At 39.2% G+C, this 15,282-nt stretch overlaps 1 protein-coding gene and 1 long non-coding RNA gene across 4 annotated transcripts in view; one reads left to right on the top strand and one right to left on the bottom strand.

The window, feature by feature from the left end:
- The window catches only part of LOC127544293 (uncharacterized), a 53,975-nt gene extending 45,013 nt beyond the window's left edge, over positions 1–8,962 (bottom strand). For 2 of the 3 annotated variants that reach the window (XR_007949418.1, XR_007949419.1), the window contains exon 1: positions 8,400–8,948. This is a non-coding gene — a long non-coding RNA (uncharacterized LOC127544293). Of the gene's footprint in view, positions 1–8,399 lie in introns of all 3 variants that reach the window. The other variant, XR_007949420.1, reaches the window with a different exon arrangement.
- A 143-nt stretch (positions 8,963–9,105) lies between these two features.
- The window catches only part of RAD54B (RAD54 homolog B), a 110,826-nt gene continuing 104,649 nt past the window's right edge, over positions 9,106–15,282 (top strand). Inside the window, exon 1 of the mRNA XM_051970850.1 lies at positions 9,106–9,204. The gene's annotated coding sequence lies outside the window, so the exon portion shown is untranslated. The remainder of the gene's footprint in view (positions 9,205–15,282) is intronic.

Genomic DNA, 15,282 nt, shown 5'->3' with positions numbered 1-15,282 from the left:
ATAATAGAAACTGAGAACTGGATTAGAGATTAGAGACCTCTCCGTCTCCACCTAGGCCTGGGCTCAGGGCCTGGGTCTGTTCCTTGGGAAAGATCAGCACTCTGGATAGAAAAGGAAGCAGTTCTTCAGTCTCAGTCTGGCCTACAGTGGACAACGGAATCGATTCGGCATTTGGGAGAGTAAGTCTGTCTGGGTACCTTTTGGGGTACCATCTGGTTCTGGTTCTGGTTCTGGTCTGGTCTGTTGCTAGCAACCTGTAGTCTCAGAATAAATACCGACGGGTTTAAAAATTCTGAGACGGGTATTTTCTGGGACGCTGGAAAATATCCTCTGGGTATGTTATGTGTTCTATGTTTGTTTAATGTTGTAACTGTGTAGTCTGTGTGATGTGTGTTCTATGTTCTGTGTGATTTGTCTGTTTTATTGGTTGGAAAAATTTTTAAGAACAACGTTGCAACTGTACTTACTAAAATGGAGCTCCATGTTTGTCTGTGCGTGTCTGTGTTAAAAGGTAGCAAGCTTGTAAGAGATAAGGTTTCAGCCTCTGTGTTGCAGGTTTAGAGAATATCAAGAAGTTTGAAAAATCTTTCTCTCTCTCTCTCTCTGTCTCTGGCTGACTGCAGCAGCCTGTGAGACAGGGGGAGAAAGGGGAGAGAAAGGAAAAAAAAAAAAAAAAAAAAAAAAAAGGAAATGAAAAAATAGATTGAAAGGGATTTGGAATTTCGGAAAGTTAAAATACAGCCCCTACTCTGTTTTTGCTGATTTAAAAGCTTTGTTAAGTTTAAGAACAATGATTAAGAAATTTGGGAATTGGTTGTTTGAAAATTTGCTTGTGATTTTAAAACTTTTAATCTGTTGTACTAAGTTGTAAGTAAGGAAAAGCCTACTAGAGTAAAGAGCAATAAAATTTAAGCTTAGCCTGGCCTGGGCAATAAAAAGCTCTGGAGATAAGATGCTAATAGCTGTTAGAAGAAATGTGGTAGGAAAAAAAAGAAGAAGAAAAACTTTTAAAAACAGCTGTATTACTTTGATTCAGTTTGTTACCTTCTGAAATATATTGAGTTATTTGTTAACATAAGTTATACTTTAAAACCAGCTCTGCTGGACATGTGTGGGTTTTTGGAGGTTTGGACTATTCACTATAGTATGAATCTTACAGGTTTTTGAAGGGAAAAGGAAAGAGGAATGCAGGTGATTTAGGAAAGACTGATTAGTAGGGGCAATTAGAGGTTTGCATGATTTAAGGAAGGTGAAAGACTTTTGGGAGTAGGTAAAGAGGTGGGGGAGGGAGCCATCCACCTCTACTGTCTTATGCTACTTTACAGTAGCATCAGGAGCATCTGATAGGAAAGTTCTTTAAGGAGATTGTTTAAGTATGTAGCCAGGGAGAAAGAGAAGGTTGGAAATGGGTGAATTTGGGAAGAAACCTGATATTGGGAAACTGATGGGTTAAATCTTGAAAAGGATCCCCATTAGGAAATTTGAATGGGGAACCTGAGGGAAGTTTTTTTCTAGGGGGCAGGAGTGGGGGAAGGGTGGCCATGTGGAATCCTCTCCTCCCCTCACCCCTCTTAAGTATGTTCCTGCCGCTTTTTTTCTTATCTGATTACCGCCAGTTCAGCAAACTTCTTTTTAAGGACATACTTTTAGGTTAAATTGATTGAATATTTGTTTTTTTGATACATAAATGTTTTTTGGATTAAAAGAGATATGGTCATAAATGTGATCCATACGTTGGTACGAATATTTCTAAAAGTTTAATTGCTATGTTAAAAAAAACCTTCTTGAATTCTTTTATGTGGAATTGGGTCTTTTGTATAAGTTTAAATTGATTGTATTTGGTCATCCTGAGGTTATTTAAAGGGCCTCTGAACATAATAGTTTTTTCTTTGTCCTTTTGAAAATGTTTCTGTTATGGACAATATGCTGTTTGGGATATTTTTCTATGTATTAGGTGTTTTAAAAGCAAAATGATTTGTATGTATAATGTTCACTCATGTAACATCTACCCAGATATGATCATTGTTCTAAGTTGTGAACTTATTGAGACGAAATTACTTTCTGTTATTACTATAAGGTTAGGGTAAATGTTTGTTTAGGAGTTATCAGAAATTTGATTAATGGAATTTGTTATTGGGGGTAAAATTTTTTGGGCTTAGAGTTAATTAGTTAATGCTATTTGGGAGTTCTAAAGCTCCACCCTCTGACAGTTACTGGGACAATTGATTGATAAGCTGTTAAAACTCAACTGTTTATGTTATGTTATAGTTATGTTCTTGCATTTTTCCTTTTGTAACTGATCTCTCTGATCAGAGCAATGGTCAATAGAAACTGTTAATGCAATTCAATTATGTCATGCCTTGCTATTTTCAGTCTGGTCATATGTAATCATTGTATCCTAAATGCTTGGGCAACTGAGTATTTCGCCTGGTCATCTGTCTGTTACTGGATATTTGTGTTTTGTTCCTTTAAGGTTTCTACATAATAAGAGGACAATTAACAGGGGTCTATGAGACTCAACTGATGTTACAACTTGGGACTGCACCCGTTTGCTTGGCCTGTAAAGCAAACTCATCTTTTCACATAGGAAACTGCTGGCCAATTTATTTTGGCCTCCTCATATTTTGCAGCAGTCTGGTGAACTGTGTCTTTCTATCTGAGACTGATCTAATCTTTATTTGCTAGATCTGTGTTTTTGTTCTAGATTTTGGTCAAATTACAGATATTGGTTTGCTTCTGGAACCTGGATCAGCTTTGATCAGCTTTGATTGTCAGCATGAAGCACCCATTCTGCAAGGAATAAGCCTCCTATCACTTCACAGCCTAACACAGCAGTTTTTTTTTGGATGAGAACCATGGACTGGACCCTGCATCTACTGTAGTTTGGACTAATATAAAGGGCTTTGGGAATGGTTGATGAATGACTGTTAAACCTTGCCTGGATCATCTATTACTGTGTGTTTAAGATTTGGGATGAGATTTGTTAACACTGTGTAACCGTTGCTGTTTTGTTTGAGGGATTTTTAGGAAATGCTACTGTACTAGTCTGTTATGTACAGGGATTTTGATTCACTCTTGGGATTTATATGGGGAATGGTCATTTGATAATTCCTTTCCGTGAGAAAGAAAAAGGGGGAGGTAGAGATAGAACACTGGGGAAACTGGTATATTTTTTTCAAAATACCTGAAAGAATGGGAACCCCTAGCTCCTATTTTGTCTTAGGCATTTCTGCCCCACCCCCTATCTCACTAGTTCAGATTGAATTTGGATGCTTTAGTTTTAGAATCCCTTATTTTGTTAAAAGTGCCCTGGCAGACTCAGTTTTGGGGATTATTTTTTTTAGAAAAGTTTTAGAAATCAGACACCTGTCCTGGGACTGGCAATCTCTCTGATCTATTTTTCCATTCCTGTAACCCCAGTTCATTAAGTATTTCAGCATTTCAAAGGACCTTGAAGTTTGGCATGAGGCATCTAAAAAGTTTGGAGTTTGCCTGCCTTGATGGTCTAACTGTGCATAATCTGCTCAGAAATCTATATTTTAATAGCAGCCCTGCCTGTTTCTCTGGGCGGGTACAGGTGGAGCTACTAAGCCTCATCCTTCTCCCCTGGAGAGATCTGCTCCTCTGAATGGGCTTGAGCCCTTGGTCCTGCTGATCTGTAAGCAGAGACAGTTAAGTGCACAAATGACCACAGATCTAACTGTCCATCTCAAGCTGGATTCTCTGGCTGAGATGGTGCTCCAGAACTGTAGAGGACCTGACATGCTTGCAACAAGGGAGCCTTTGTACAGCTGCTAACTCTGGGGTTATCAGGGAGAGACTTGCTCTTGCCATATGAGTCCTTACATTTTTCTAGTTTTATTTTTGGCTCATTTGCTTTACATAAGGTGGGTCAAAGACCTCCTGGGTATGTAGAGGAAGATGCTAAGATTCAAAGGTTTGAATATTTAGGAAAGAGAGTGTGGAATGTTATGCCACAGTTTTCTTTAACTGTCCTGACTCAGTTTCCTTGTACAAGTTTCCCTTGTCTCAGTCTCCCTAATTACTCCCCTAAGCTGTAAATCTCCCTCTGGTCCATGAAGGCTGAGGACCAATTAGTCTAAGGATATAAATTGTTAGCCCAAGTAAGATAAACAAGAGAGTAGACTTCCTGATTATCTTCTGTCCTTGAGAAATTTACAACATCCCTTAAAATATTCCAAGATATTTCACTGACATCTTTATCTCTGGGTTCCTTTTTAATTCATAGTCTTTTCCAGCTGGGCTTTTCCCGCTCTTTTTCCCTCTTCTTTGTCTCTAAAAGGTATATAAAGGTTAGAGATTTCTCCATTCATTGCTGGAGAATGGCGGCTGGCTGTGGATGCTGGACGCTGGATTCTTTGAGATGATAGTCTTCTCCAGACCTGGGACCAACATGAATTCCTTGGTCCCAGTATATCTTTTTCTCTGTCTGACTGGATAATTTGAGACGACAGTCCTGTCCAGTCAATCTTACTCTCCCATTAATAAAATATTAAAAACTCTCTAATCTCTCTCCTGCCTCAGTTTCTCTGGCATTACAGGTTCTTCCAGGAAAAATTCACAGCTTATATAGCTTATCTTTCTTATCTAAGTAGATAGTTCTAAATTTAACATTACATAGATCATTTTGCCTTTAAAATATTCAAATATAAAGAAAAAAAATTCGAAATCGCATGTTGTCCATCCCGTTTCCACATAAAAAAAACCTTTTAGCTCTTTCAGATTTAATACTAATACTCTCTTCATTCTAAAAAAAATTAGATTTTTAGAAATAACCCTATCAAATTATCAGATCAGATTAAAATCCTGCTCTAGATTTTTTATCATCTTCCTTAAATAAGGAGACTATCATGCATGTAAATAAACATTAAATGATTTGCTTTAGTTCCAACAAACTTCTCAGAGCAGCTATAGACTTGAAAAATAAAAATAAAACATTCAGTTATTAACACCATATAAATGTAGGTTGCTCCTTTAAACAGTAGAAGGAATTGATACTGGAACCAGCAAGGTGTTGCAATTGTTAAAAAGCCACCATACTTAATGGGGAAGGGGGATTAGATCACCTGACAAGATCCTTCTCCACTGGCCACCCTTCCCCAACTCCACCAAGCTTCCCCACCCTAACTTATCACAGCTAACTTTTTAGAGGGCCATTTCTCCAGGATTCAATCTGCCAGGTCAAGACAGGCCCCAACCTCATGGGATATTATCTCCTTTTCCTACGGCAAATGGTAGATTCACTAGGGAATTGTGCCTTTTTCTTCCCCATTTCTGGAGAGCTATTTTCCTCTCTTCTTCTCTCACACCATCTCTTCCTGTCCCATCTCTTTCCTTCCAAAGCTTACTTGCTTAAACCTTCTCCAACTTATGTTAAACACTCCCAAACCAATATTAGATGCTCCATTTAAACTATTAATTGCTTTTGCAAATCAATCTTTCTTGTCCTTCGTCTTTAAGTCAAAGAAAAAAAAAATTTTTTAAACTTTAAACTTCAAGGTTCGCAAATAACTGAACCAAATTTCATAAAACTTATACATGCCCAACAGAGGATGACAAATTTTAAAGGCATAACTCAGTTACAAATTACCCAATACCTCTAGAAAACAACACACCATCTAAGTAGGAAGATACAACCCTAACCTCCCCTAAGGTAAACTACCTACATTTTGTTTTAATAACCTATATTTTAACTTAAAATCCCAAACACGGCTTTAAATTCCCAATAATATAAAACCACTTTCGCCATCATATCTAAAATAATGAATTTCACAAAATAGCAGTTTCTTTCCCTTGGTCCCATGTGGCCCTGCTGCAGTCAGGACCCATCGGAGGTTAAGGAAAGAAGCCACCATCTTCACTCTCTCAATCCCACATACTTCCCTGATGTATAGGGTGATTGTGCTTCCAAATGGGATCTGCTAAAGGTATTTCTGGTCAGCTGAAACTACTCCTGCAGCTGGAGGGTTTCTCCTGTCCCACTCCTTCATAGCTGCACCCCTAATTAGTTCCCTCTCCTTTTGTGAGAAGAGAGAATTCAAAATAGAAATAAGTTCTCCTCCTGGCCCCCAGGACCCTTGGAGGGGCTGATGGAATTAAATCCTTTCCTTCTCTTTCAGGTACAAATTCAGTCTTTGGCACCCCAGTCTTCAATAGTGCCTTTGTCACCCCAGACAAAGCAACAATACCTTATCATCTTTTTCTTTTTCCTTGCTTTTTCCATATATATATTTTGGCAGTTTGTTCCAATTACTTAATTTATCTCCCAAGGGACTATCTACCAGTATTTTCTGATCATTTTTCTCATTTCTCTCCACGAGAGCTGGCTGGGACTGGGCCACACCCATTGAATTTGGTCGGAATCTAAATTCCAAAACACCCAAACATGCCAATTGTCGCCAATTGACTCCAGTCACCCTAGAAGGCCTAGCCAAGCCTATCCTGTCCAGAGACCCAGAGTTTAAGACTCCAGGCCTCACAGGGTCCTGTCCAGAGACCCCTCCAGAGCTTATGACTCAAGGGCCTCACAGGGTCCTGTCCAGAGACTCCTCCAGAGTTTAAGACTCAGGGTCTCACAGGGGGCTTACCTCTGGGTTGCTGCACAACAAATTAGTTGACTGATCTGTCCTCCATTGAACCGGTCGGGATTTTTACCGCAGTTTCTCCCTTTGCTTTTTTGCTTTGCTCTGAATTTCTCCACTTTGGGACCACTTTATCTTAGGGAGTAAGGAGAAGCCCTGGACACTGGTGGGCTGCCTAAATCAGGGCAGGGCGACACCCCGCCAGCACCCCAAGGGTCCACCTACTCACAAGTAGTGTGATCCAGACGAGCCCCCAAAACTGTGTGGTTTAGAAATGGTGAGGGATCACCATTTTAATAAAAAAGCTGGAGAGATCTCTAGAAGCAAAGCAAAATTTATTATACATTCTTGCGAGAAGGGCGTCCCACCCATCGAGCAGACAATCGAAGGGAGGAAGCCCAAGGACCATGTCTTAAACTCAAATCACTTAGACTCTCTTTCACTGACCAACAATAGGTCCCAGGTCAAGTCTCAATTGATCGCAATTTGGGAGTCTGCAGACTGAGTGAAGGCAAATAGCAATTGTCTCTGTTTTGGCCAGAAACCCTGAAGATCTTCCCTCTCGGGTAAAATTTTTTAATCTTTTTTTATGATCAGGTAAAAGAGGCCATTCTATGCCCCAATTCTTACCCAGTCTTAATCACTAAACCAGCATTGCCTCAGTCAAACTAAGACCTGTTAAAAGACTTTAGCTTAAAAAGGCCAAGGTCTCCCATGGCATCCAAAGCCATCTTCAGACATCCTGATGGCTTATCTTGCCACTGGACTCAGATGTGTCTGGAGGAGAAAATGAGGCTAGTGTTTTAGCACAGTTCCCTTTCATTTAAATCCAACTCCTCTGCATGTTGTGGTTTACCTCCCTAAGGTCAAGGTCTTCTTTGAGAAGGAAGGACAAACAAGCTAGAACTTCTCCCCTTCTCCCTTTCCCCATTTCCATTCAGATTTAGACAGAGAAGAGTAAAAACCTGATTCATTTTCAGTGTTCAGTGTCCATTCATACTGAATTAAAATGAATATGGAAAGTGGAATTAGGTTCACTTTACAGAACAACAGAAACTGCATATGAATTTTAGCACATAAAATTACGTTTTGAATTTGATGATTCCCAAACCTTGTTAGGTTCTAGCAGAATTAATCTGTAGTTGAAGTATAAGAAGAAGAAAACGATGTGTAAAATGTGTAAAAACTGGACTAAGAATAGGGGAAATGGGAAGTTATTTAGTTATTTTAAATAAGCTGGAAGAAAGGCCAATTTATAAACTGAATAGGTAAGCTGACAAAAATGCAAGTCGTATAAATTAAGCCGAGGGATAAGACACGAGCTAAAATCAGATTTCAGGGGGATTGGGGTGGAGGAGAGGGAAGGGGAGAAAAAAAGCACTGCATCAGGAAAAACGTGGAAGCCTTGGAATGGAAACATTGGTCTCAGTCAAACTGCTCCACGTAGAAAAAGGTCTTAGGACTGAGAGGGTAAAGAAGTGAACTTAACCTTGCACTTAAAACCACTCCTCATTTCAAAGGCTCCCCATCACGGCTAAAGCTTAATATTAACACGAAGGGCAATCCGGCCACTGAGGCCTTCCTGAGAATCCCTGCCCCCATTTGTAAACTCTGATGTAATCCTCAATATTTAGCACTTAGTAGGTGCTTAATGCTTAAACTTTAATTTCCCGGTCCCCCCTCCCACTGCCTTAACAGCCAGGTTATCCTCCCTCTCTCATTCTGTGGGTTCCAAAGAAAGCCCATACACCTCCCCTCCCACCCCCCAATGACAGCTTGGTTTTTAGGCATCCTTACCCCACTTCTTCCTCCACTTGCATCCAGATTTTCCCTCCCCAAAAGGAAAATGTGGCCTCGACGCTGGCGGACCAGAGAAAACGAAGACGGGCCGAATCGGTTTCAGGCATTTGTCGCAAAGCGGTCACACCGGTTGACGCGGGCCGGCCCTTTCGCGACAGTCCTTGGCAGCTGCTCCCACCGCCCCCCTCCTCAGTCATTTTTCCGGGTCCTCCACTCAGTCACCTTACCCTTTTCCTGTCCCTCCTCCTCATCTGGAGGATGCGTTGCCCTCGCAATAATCCTAGCTGGGAGACAGAGACAATCTAGGTTGGGGTTCCAAGTACCCTCTCTCTGGATGCTTTTAAATGTCTAAGATACTTAACATTAGAAAGAAAACCAATTATTTTGAAATACAGCTAGCAAGATAGTAAAAAAAAAAAAAAAAAACCTGTAGGCAAGGCCCTACAATTTAAGTGAGTCTTGAGTTTAAAATGAAAGGTTTCATAAAGAGCACAAAATGAGAAACACGTCCCATTTCCATCCCCCTCCAACTGATAACATGCGCAATAAGTATGACAGAGCCAAGCTGCAGAAAGCGAAAACAAAACAAGGTCTTTCAGAAGCTACTCAAGACGCATGCGCCCAGGCGTGCGGCTCTTCACTCGGAGATTACATCACACATGCGTAATACGAGATGTGGTCGGTGATTGGCCGATGCGGAGCGAACGGCCCTGTCGGCGGGACGCTTGAGTCTTGGAAGGTCTGAGGAGAGTATGCTGTCTTCGGCTGTCTCCGTCTGATCAGTGCTTTCCGCTTCTTGCCGGTGGGTCCCGGATGGGTGAGGGTGGTACAAGTCCTGGGAGGCCTTGATGGAGGGATGGAAGAGCGCCAGGTCTGGAAATCTTTGGAGGAGAGGGAAGATAGGAGGATTGTGGGATGGGAGTGGGCAGGCCCAGCCCGCGGAGTGCGATCCAAGGCTCTCCCCTAGAGCCCGGTGCTTTGGAAGCTCGGCTGCACCACACGCTTTTTGTGCCCTTCTGGCCTTCTGAGCCCATCTCTATCAGTCTCCATTTTTTTCTATTCATCTATCCATCTTTATTCATGTATTCACCCATTCATATCTTTGCATCCCATTCATCTTTCTAATTTTATCCTTTCATCTCTTTACATATTCATTTGTCCATTTATTTGTCCATCTCAGTATATCGTATTTATCCATTCATCTATTATTTTGTCCACTTATTATTTAATCCGGCCATCTATATCTATTCATTTATCCATATCCATTTGTTTACCAACCATTCATATCTCTCTATCCATCCATTCAACTATATGTCCATTCATTCATGTATATTCATTCATATCTGTACATCTATTCATATCTCTCCATCCATTTATACTTTTACGCCGTCTCTATTATGTCATAAGCTTTTTGAGGACAAGAACTGTTTTTGCTGTTCTTTGTTTCCCTAGCCTAGTGCAGTATGAGTCATGAATGCTTTAATGTAATGCTCTTTTCACTACAGTTGCATAGTAAATAATGAGTCAAGATCGCTTAGTACACAAAATAGGTACATAATAAATTATTAGTTGATTTGGTAGGCACTTAATAAATGCCTATTGACTTAAGTAGGAGCCAAGCCTAAACTTGGATTTGGACTTGGAGTCAGGAGTCTGAGTTCAATTCCTCCTTCAGACACTAAGGGGCAATGTATAAGTAAATTAAGCTGTTTTAGGCTTAGTTTCCTCATTCATACCATAAAGATAATAATAGCACTTTTCTTACGGAGTTGTTGTGAGCATCTAATGAGATGATACATATAAAACACTTGCAAACCTTGACATAGCTGTTATTTTTTATAGAAAAGGCTTTTTGACTGATGGTTCTACCTATTGCTGTAATCATAGAGCCTTCATAATGAAGTGTTAATCAGAATTTTCCCCTGACAATTAGTTTTATAGAGTTACATAGAGCCATGATGTCAAATTCAAATAGAAATGACAGAATATATCGACCGAGAAAAGCCAGAAATCATCTCTGTTGTATATTTTTTAAAATTATTTCTCAACACACATTTTAAGAAGCTGGGCACCAGAGAATGTGCTATGTATGCTGAAAAAGCACTGAGAAGTCAAATGACTGATCCAGACTTGAATAGCCACCAAAGCAGAACTGGGACTTGAACTTAGGTCTTCCTGGCTCCTAGTCAACAGACATTTATTAAGTGTCTGCCATGTCAATCAATAAACATTTTTTAAACACCTACTTTGTGTTAATCATTGTGCTAAGTATTCTTAGCTCATTATTTACTATACAACTGTAGTGAAAGTCTGGTCATAGAATCTTAGCTATCTAACTTACTAACCTCCTAACTTTGGGCAAATCTCTTAACAATTATATGTTATCATCATATAACTTCCAGCAAAGCCAGCAACTTCCAGGGAAGGAGATGACCTTTGTATTAACACACAACAAAGAAAGGGTCTTGGTAGGAGTTAAGAAAAGGTGGTAGCATTGGGGCATGACCTTTGTCTGGTTTTAGCATTTAGCATAAAGTAAAGCCTTTAAAGAGGAGCACTCCTTAGAAATAGGGTACCAGACCTGTAGTTAGGAAGATCTCAGTTCAAATCCAGTCTCAGATATTTACTAGGTCTGACCTTGGGCAAGTCATAACTTCATTTACTTAGTTTTCTCATCTGAAAAATGAGCTAGAGAAAGAAATGACAAACCATTCTAACCACTTCTTTGCCAAGAAAACCCCACAGACAGTATTGGCTATGCTATGATCCATGAGATCCAAACCTCACATCACTGAACAGCATTGTTTTATGGGGCCCATCTATATCTTGTAGTCTTTTGCTAGGAGATCATAACAGATGAGCTGTCTTCTTGAATGACAAAAACTCCCTTAACTTTCCCTTAAGAAAAGTACATATCTTTTGGGGGTTATAATTTTGTGGGGCTAAACAAATGGATATCCATAGAATATTTTTGGGAATACTAGTATGAGAGATGGCAACTTTTCTTTTAAACTAAACTAATTTCAAGCTAATTCATATAGATTCCTGAGCTCAACTTAAGCTAGTTGGTTGCAGACTCAGTAAAAAATTAGTATAGCAGGGCAGCTAGATGGCACAGTGGATAGACTATCAGCCCTGAAGTCAGAAGGACCTGACTTCAACTTTGCCTTTGGACAATTAACACATCCTAGCTGTGTGACTCTAGGCAAGTTATTTAACCCCAATTGCCTCACCAAAAAAAAGAAAAGGAAAAGAAAAAAATAATACAGTTTTAACTAGTTAATTAGTTACATTATAGAAAGCAAGTAATATTAATTTCAAGCAATTATACAAATAAACAAGTGCTTACTAAATACTAAAAACTGCTAGGCACTTGGAATACAGAGACAAAAATGAAACAGTTTCTACTCTTAAAGGAACTAACAATTTATTGGAAATGACACTATGTATATAAAAAAGCATACACAAAATTTATACTGAAAAAATACAAGGTAGTTTTGTGAGGGAACTGGGGGGAATAGGGAAAAAAACTGATATAGAGGTTTGGGACTGAGCTGAACCTTGGGGAAAACTAGGGATTTTTTAAGAGGCAGAATTGAAGTAGTAAATAGTACATTGAAGGGATAACCTATGCAAAGACCTAGAGTGAAGACATGAAGAGCTATATGAGAATTAATGTCAATTCAGTTGGCTGGTTTGAAGGATATGTGAAGAGGAATAATGTGTGATGAGTTTAAAAAGGTTGTGAAAGGTTATATATGCCATACAGAGGAATTTGCATTTGAAACTAGCAGGGGAATGACATGATTAGACCAGTGGTTTAAGATAATCACTTTGACAGATAATTTGGAATATGGATTGGAGATGGGGAGGACTTGTGGTACTGGTGGCCCTGTGAGTAGAGAGAAGAGAATTTATAGAGAGATATGATTAAAAAGGGCACAACTTGGCAGTTGTTTAGATGTGGAGGGATAAGGAAGAGGGAAGAGTATAGGATGACTTTGAGGTTGTTGAAATTGGTAGAATAATGATACCTTCAGCAAACTGGAAGAGTAGTAAGTTGCAGAGGTAGTATATAATGAGTTCTGTTTTGAAACTCTTGAGTTTGAGATGACTGGGATATTCAGTTTAAAATGTCCAAAAAGCATTTGGAGTTCACGGGAGAGACTAGGACTGGAGAAATAGATTTGGGAGTAATTTGCTTAGAGTTCATAATTGAAGCCAGAGGTAGGAGAAATAGAAGAGAGTTCAGGACAGACTCTTGGGATATATCCACAGTTAAGAGATTAGGACATATATATAATGAACCAAGAGATTGAGCAGGAGAGGCCAGACAGGTATTATCTAGAGTTGAAGTGAGGAACATCTGACCCTTGAGGACTGACATTGTAAATGATTGAGAAATCATTTGCTAAGGCAATGGCAGGCAATGATGAGCTGAAAGCTAGGGATAACAGCACTCTCACAGCTTTACAATCAATTTTTAACCTATTTCTATATGAGTCATGTTGGAAAAGAGAAATCAAAACAAAAGAGAAAAGTCACACACACACAAAACAAACAACAACAAAAGGTGAAAATAGTATGCTTTCATTTACATTTGGTCTCTGTAGTTTTTTTCTCTGGATGTGGACAGCAGTTTTCTTCCAAACTCTTTTGAAATTGTTTTAGATCGCTGTATTGATCATTGTTTTGGTTGGTTGTTGTCCTTCATTCTTAAAGAGGACCAAAGTGATATCCCTATGAGAGAGTCAAGTTAGTGTGTCTGACTGTGGCTGATCAGATCAATATGAGCTCAGCACGTTCTGCCACAGGTTGGGCACAAATAGTCCCTATGAATATTTGGGGTGGATTCTCTAATTTTTTGCATCTCATGTTTCTTCTGAGTTAATTCAATTCTGTTTTGCTCATAGACTATAGTGCTCTCTCTGATGAGGTCACACAATGCTGGGTTGTCCTATGCCATTGTCTCCCATGTTATACAATCAATTCCAGAATTCTTAAGAGAGACCTTGAGAATGTCCTTGTATCACTTTTTCTAACCAGCTTGTGAGCATTTGCCCTGTGTGAATTCTCCGTGGCTTCTATGTCACACAATTAATTCCAAAGTTCTTGAAAGTGTCATTGTATTACTTCTTTTGACCACCATGTAAGCACTTACCTGGTGCAAGTTCTTCATAAAATAGTCTTTTTGGTAAGCATACATTTGGCATTTGAACACTGTGGCCAGCCAATAGAAGTGTGCTCTCTGCTGTAGAGTTGGAATGCTTGGCAGTTTAGTTCAAGAAAGGAGTTCAGCATTCTAATGTCTTAACCTGTCAGATGATCTTTAGAATCTTCTTAACACAATTCAAATGGAAGCATTTCAGTTTCCTGATGTGGAGCTGGTTTACTATCCAAGTTTTACAGGCATACAACAATGAGGTTAGCACAATAGTTCTGTAGACCTTTAGTTTGGTGGTCAATCTTTTCTCCCACGCTTTCTTTCGGAGCCTACCAAACACTGAGCTTGATGATTCTACATATAGTGTAGTGTTGGTTGATGAAGTACCTGTGTTTTCTTGTTGTTAATTGCTAAGCCAAAATTGGCATAAGCAGCAGAGAATTAAACCATACTTTGTTGTATCTCAGCTTCAGAAGCTGCATTGATGAGAAGAGCTAAGTCTATCATAGTTGGTCATCTCACAGGCTCACTTAGCATCAGTTCATGTAAGTCTTTTAAAGCCTTTCTGAAATAGGTTAGTTCATCATTTCTTATAGAACAATAATATTCTATTATATTCATATACCATAATTTATTCAGCCATTCTCCCATTCATGGTCATCCCCTCAATTTCCAGTTCATTGCCAACAACAACAAAAAAAGCTGCTATAAATATTTTTGTGTATATGAGTCTGTTCTCTCTTTTATTATCTCTTTGGGAGACAGGCACAATAGTTACACTGGTGGATCAAAGGGAATGTACAGTTTTATAGCCTTTTGGATATAGTTCCATATTGCCCTCCAAAATGACTAGATCAATTTGCAGCTGCAAATGAGCTATCTTCTTCAAGTGCCATTGGTCATACTAGAAAGTAAACTCATCTTTTAAAGTTTTCTTCCTTTTATCTCCATTCTTTGATTCATAGCTTCTCAATGGGCTAGATTTTTTTCTTAAAGACCATGACTCAAACCTAAATCACTCTGACTCTCATTGATTGAGCAAAAATAGATCCCAGGCCAAACCCCATTGGGTTATTGTTTGAGCCTGGATTGACTCAGTAAATATAAAATAACAGTTGTTTTTGTTTTGACCAGAGACCCTGAAGGTTTTCCTTTTCAAGATTAGATCTTTTTTTTTTTTTTTTGACTGAGTAAAAGAGTCCATTCTCTTCCTTATTTCTTACCTAGATTTAATCACTATTTGGGTGTTGCCGCAGTCAATCTGAGACCTGTTAAAAACCTGAGCTTAAAAAGGTCAAGATCTCCCACAGTATTCAGGGTCAACTCCAGTCATCTTGATCAGTATTTTGCCGTTGGACCCACATAGCTGTGGAAGAGAAAGTGAGGCTGGTAACTTTGCATAACCCTCCCTCATTTCAGTCCAGTTTACTTTCATGTTATGGTATCACTTCCTTGATGTCATAGCTGTTTTCGAGATTGAAGGACAAACAACAATCTTGACTCTGGTGTTTTCCAAATAGTTCAGTGTTGTACACGGATAATTTTTTGTCTCTTCTCATACTGAGGAAGTTACTTTTAATTGATTTGCTTGAATTTTGTGGAGCCCCACTTGATGTGAGACAGAAGAAGGGATAAACTATAGCTCTCTCAGTATAAGGTTAAATATATTAGGCATTAAATCTCCAATGAATTATGCCATCTGAGAGAGGACCTTAG

The sequence above is a fragment of the Antechinus flavipes genome, chromosome 1 (assembly GCF_016432865.1).
Source record: "Antechinus flavipes isolate AdamAnt ecotype Samford, QLD, Australia chromosome 1, AdamAnt_v2, whole genome shotgun sequence".
In the NCBI taxonomy this organism is placed as follows: Eukaryota; Metazoa; Chordata; class Mammalia; order Dasyuromorphia; family Dasyuridae; genus Antechinus; species Antechinus flavipes.
This window is presented reverse-complemented; position numbering and strand designations above follow the sequence as displayed.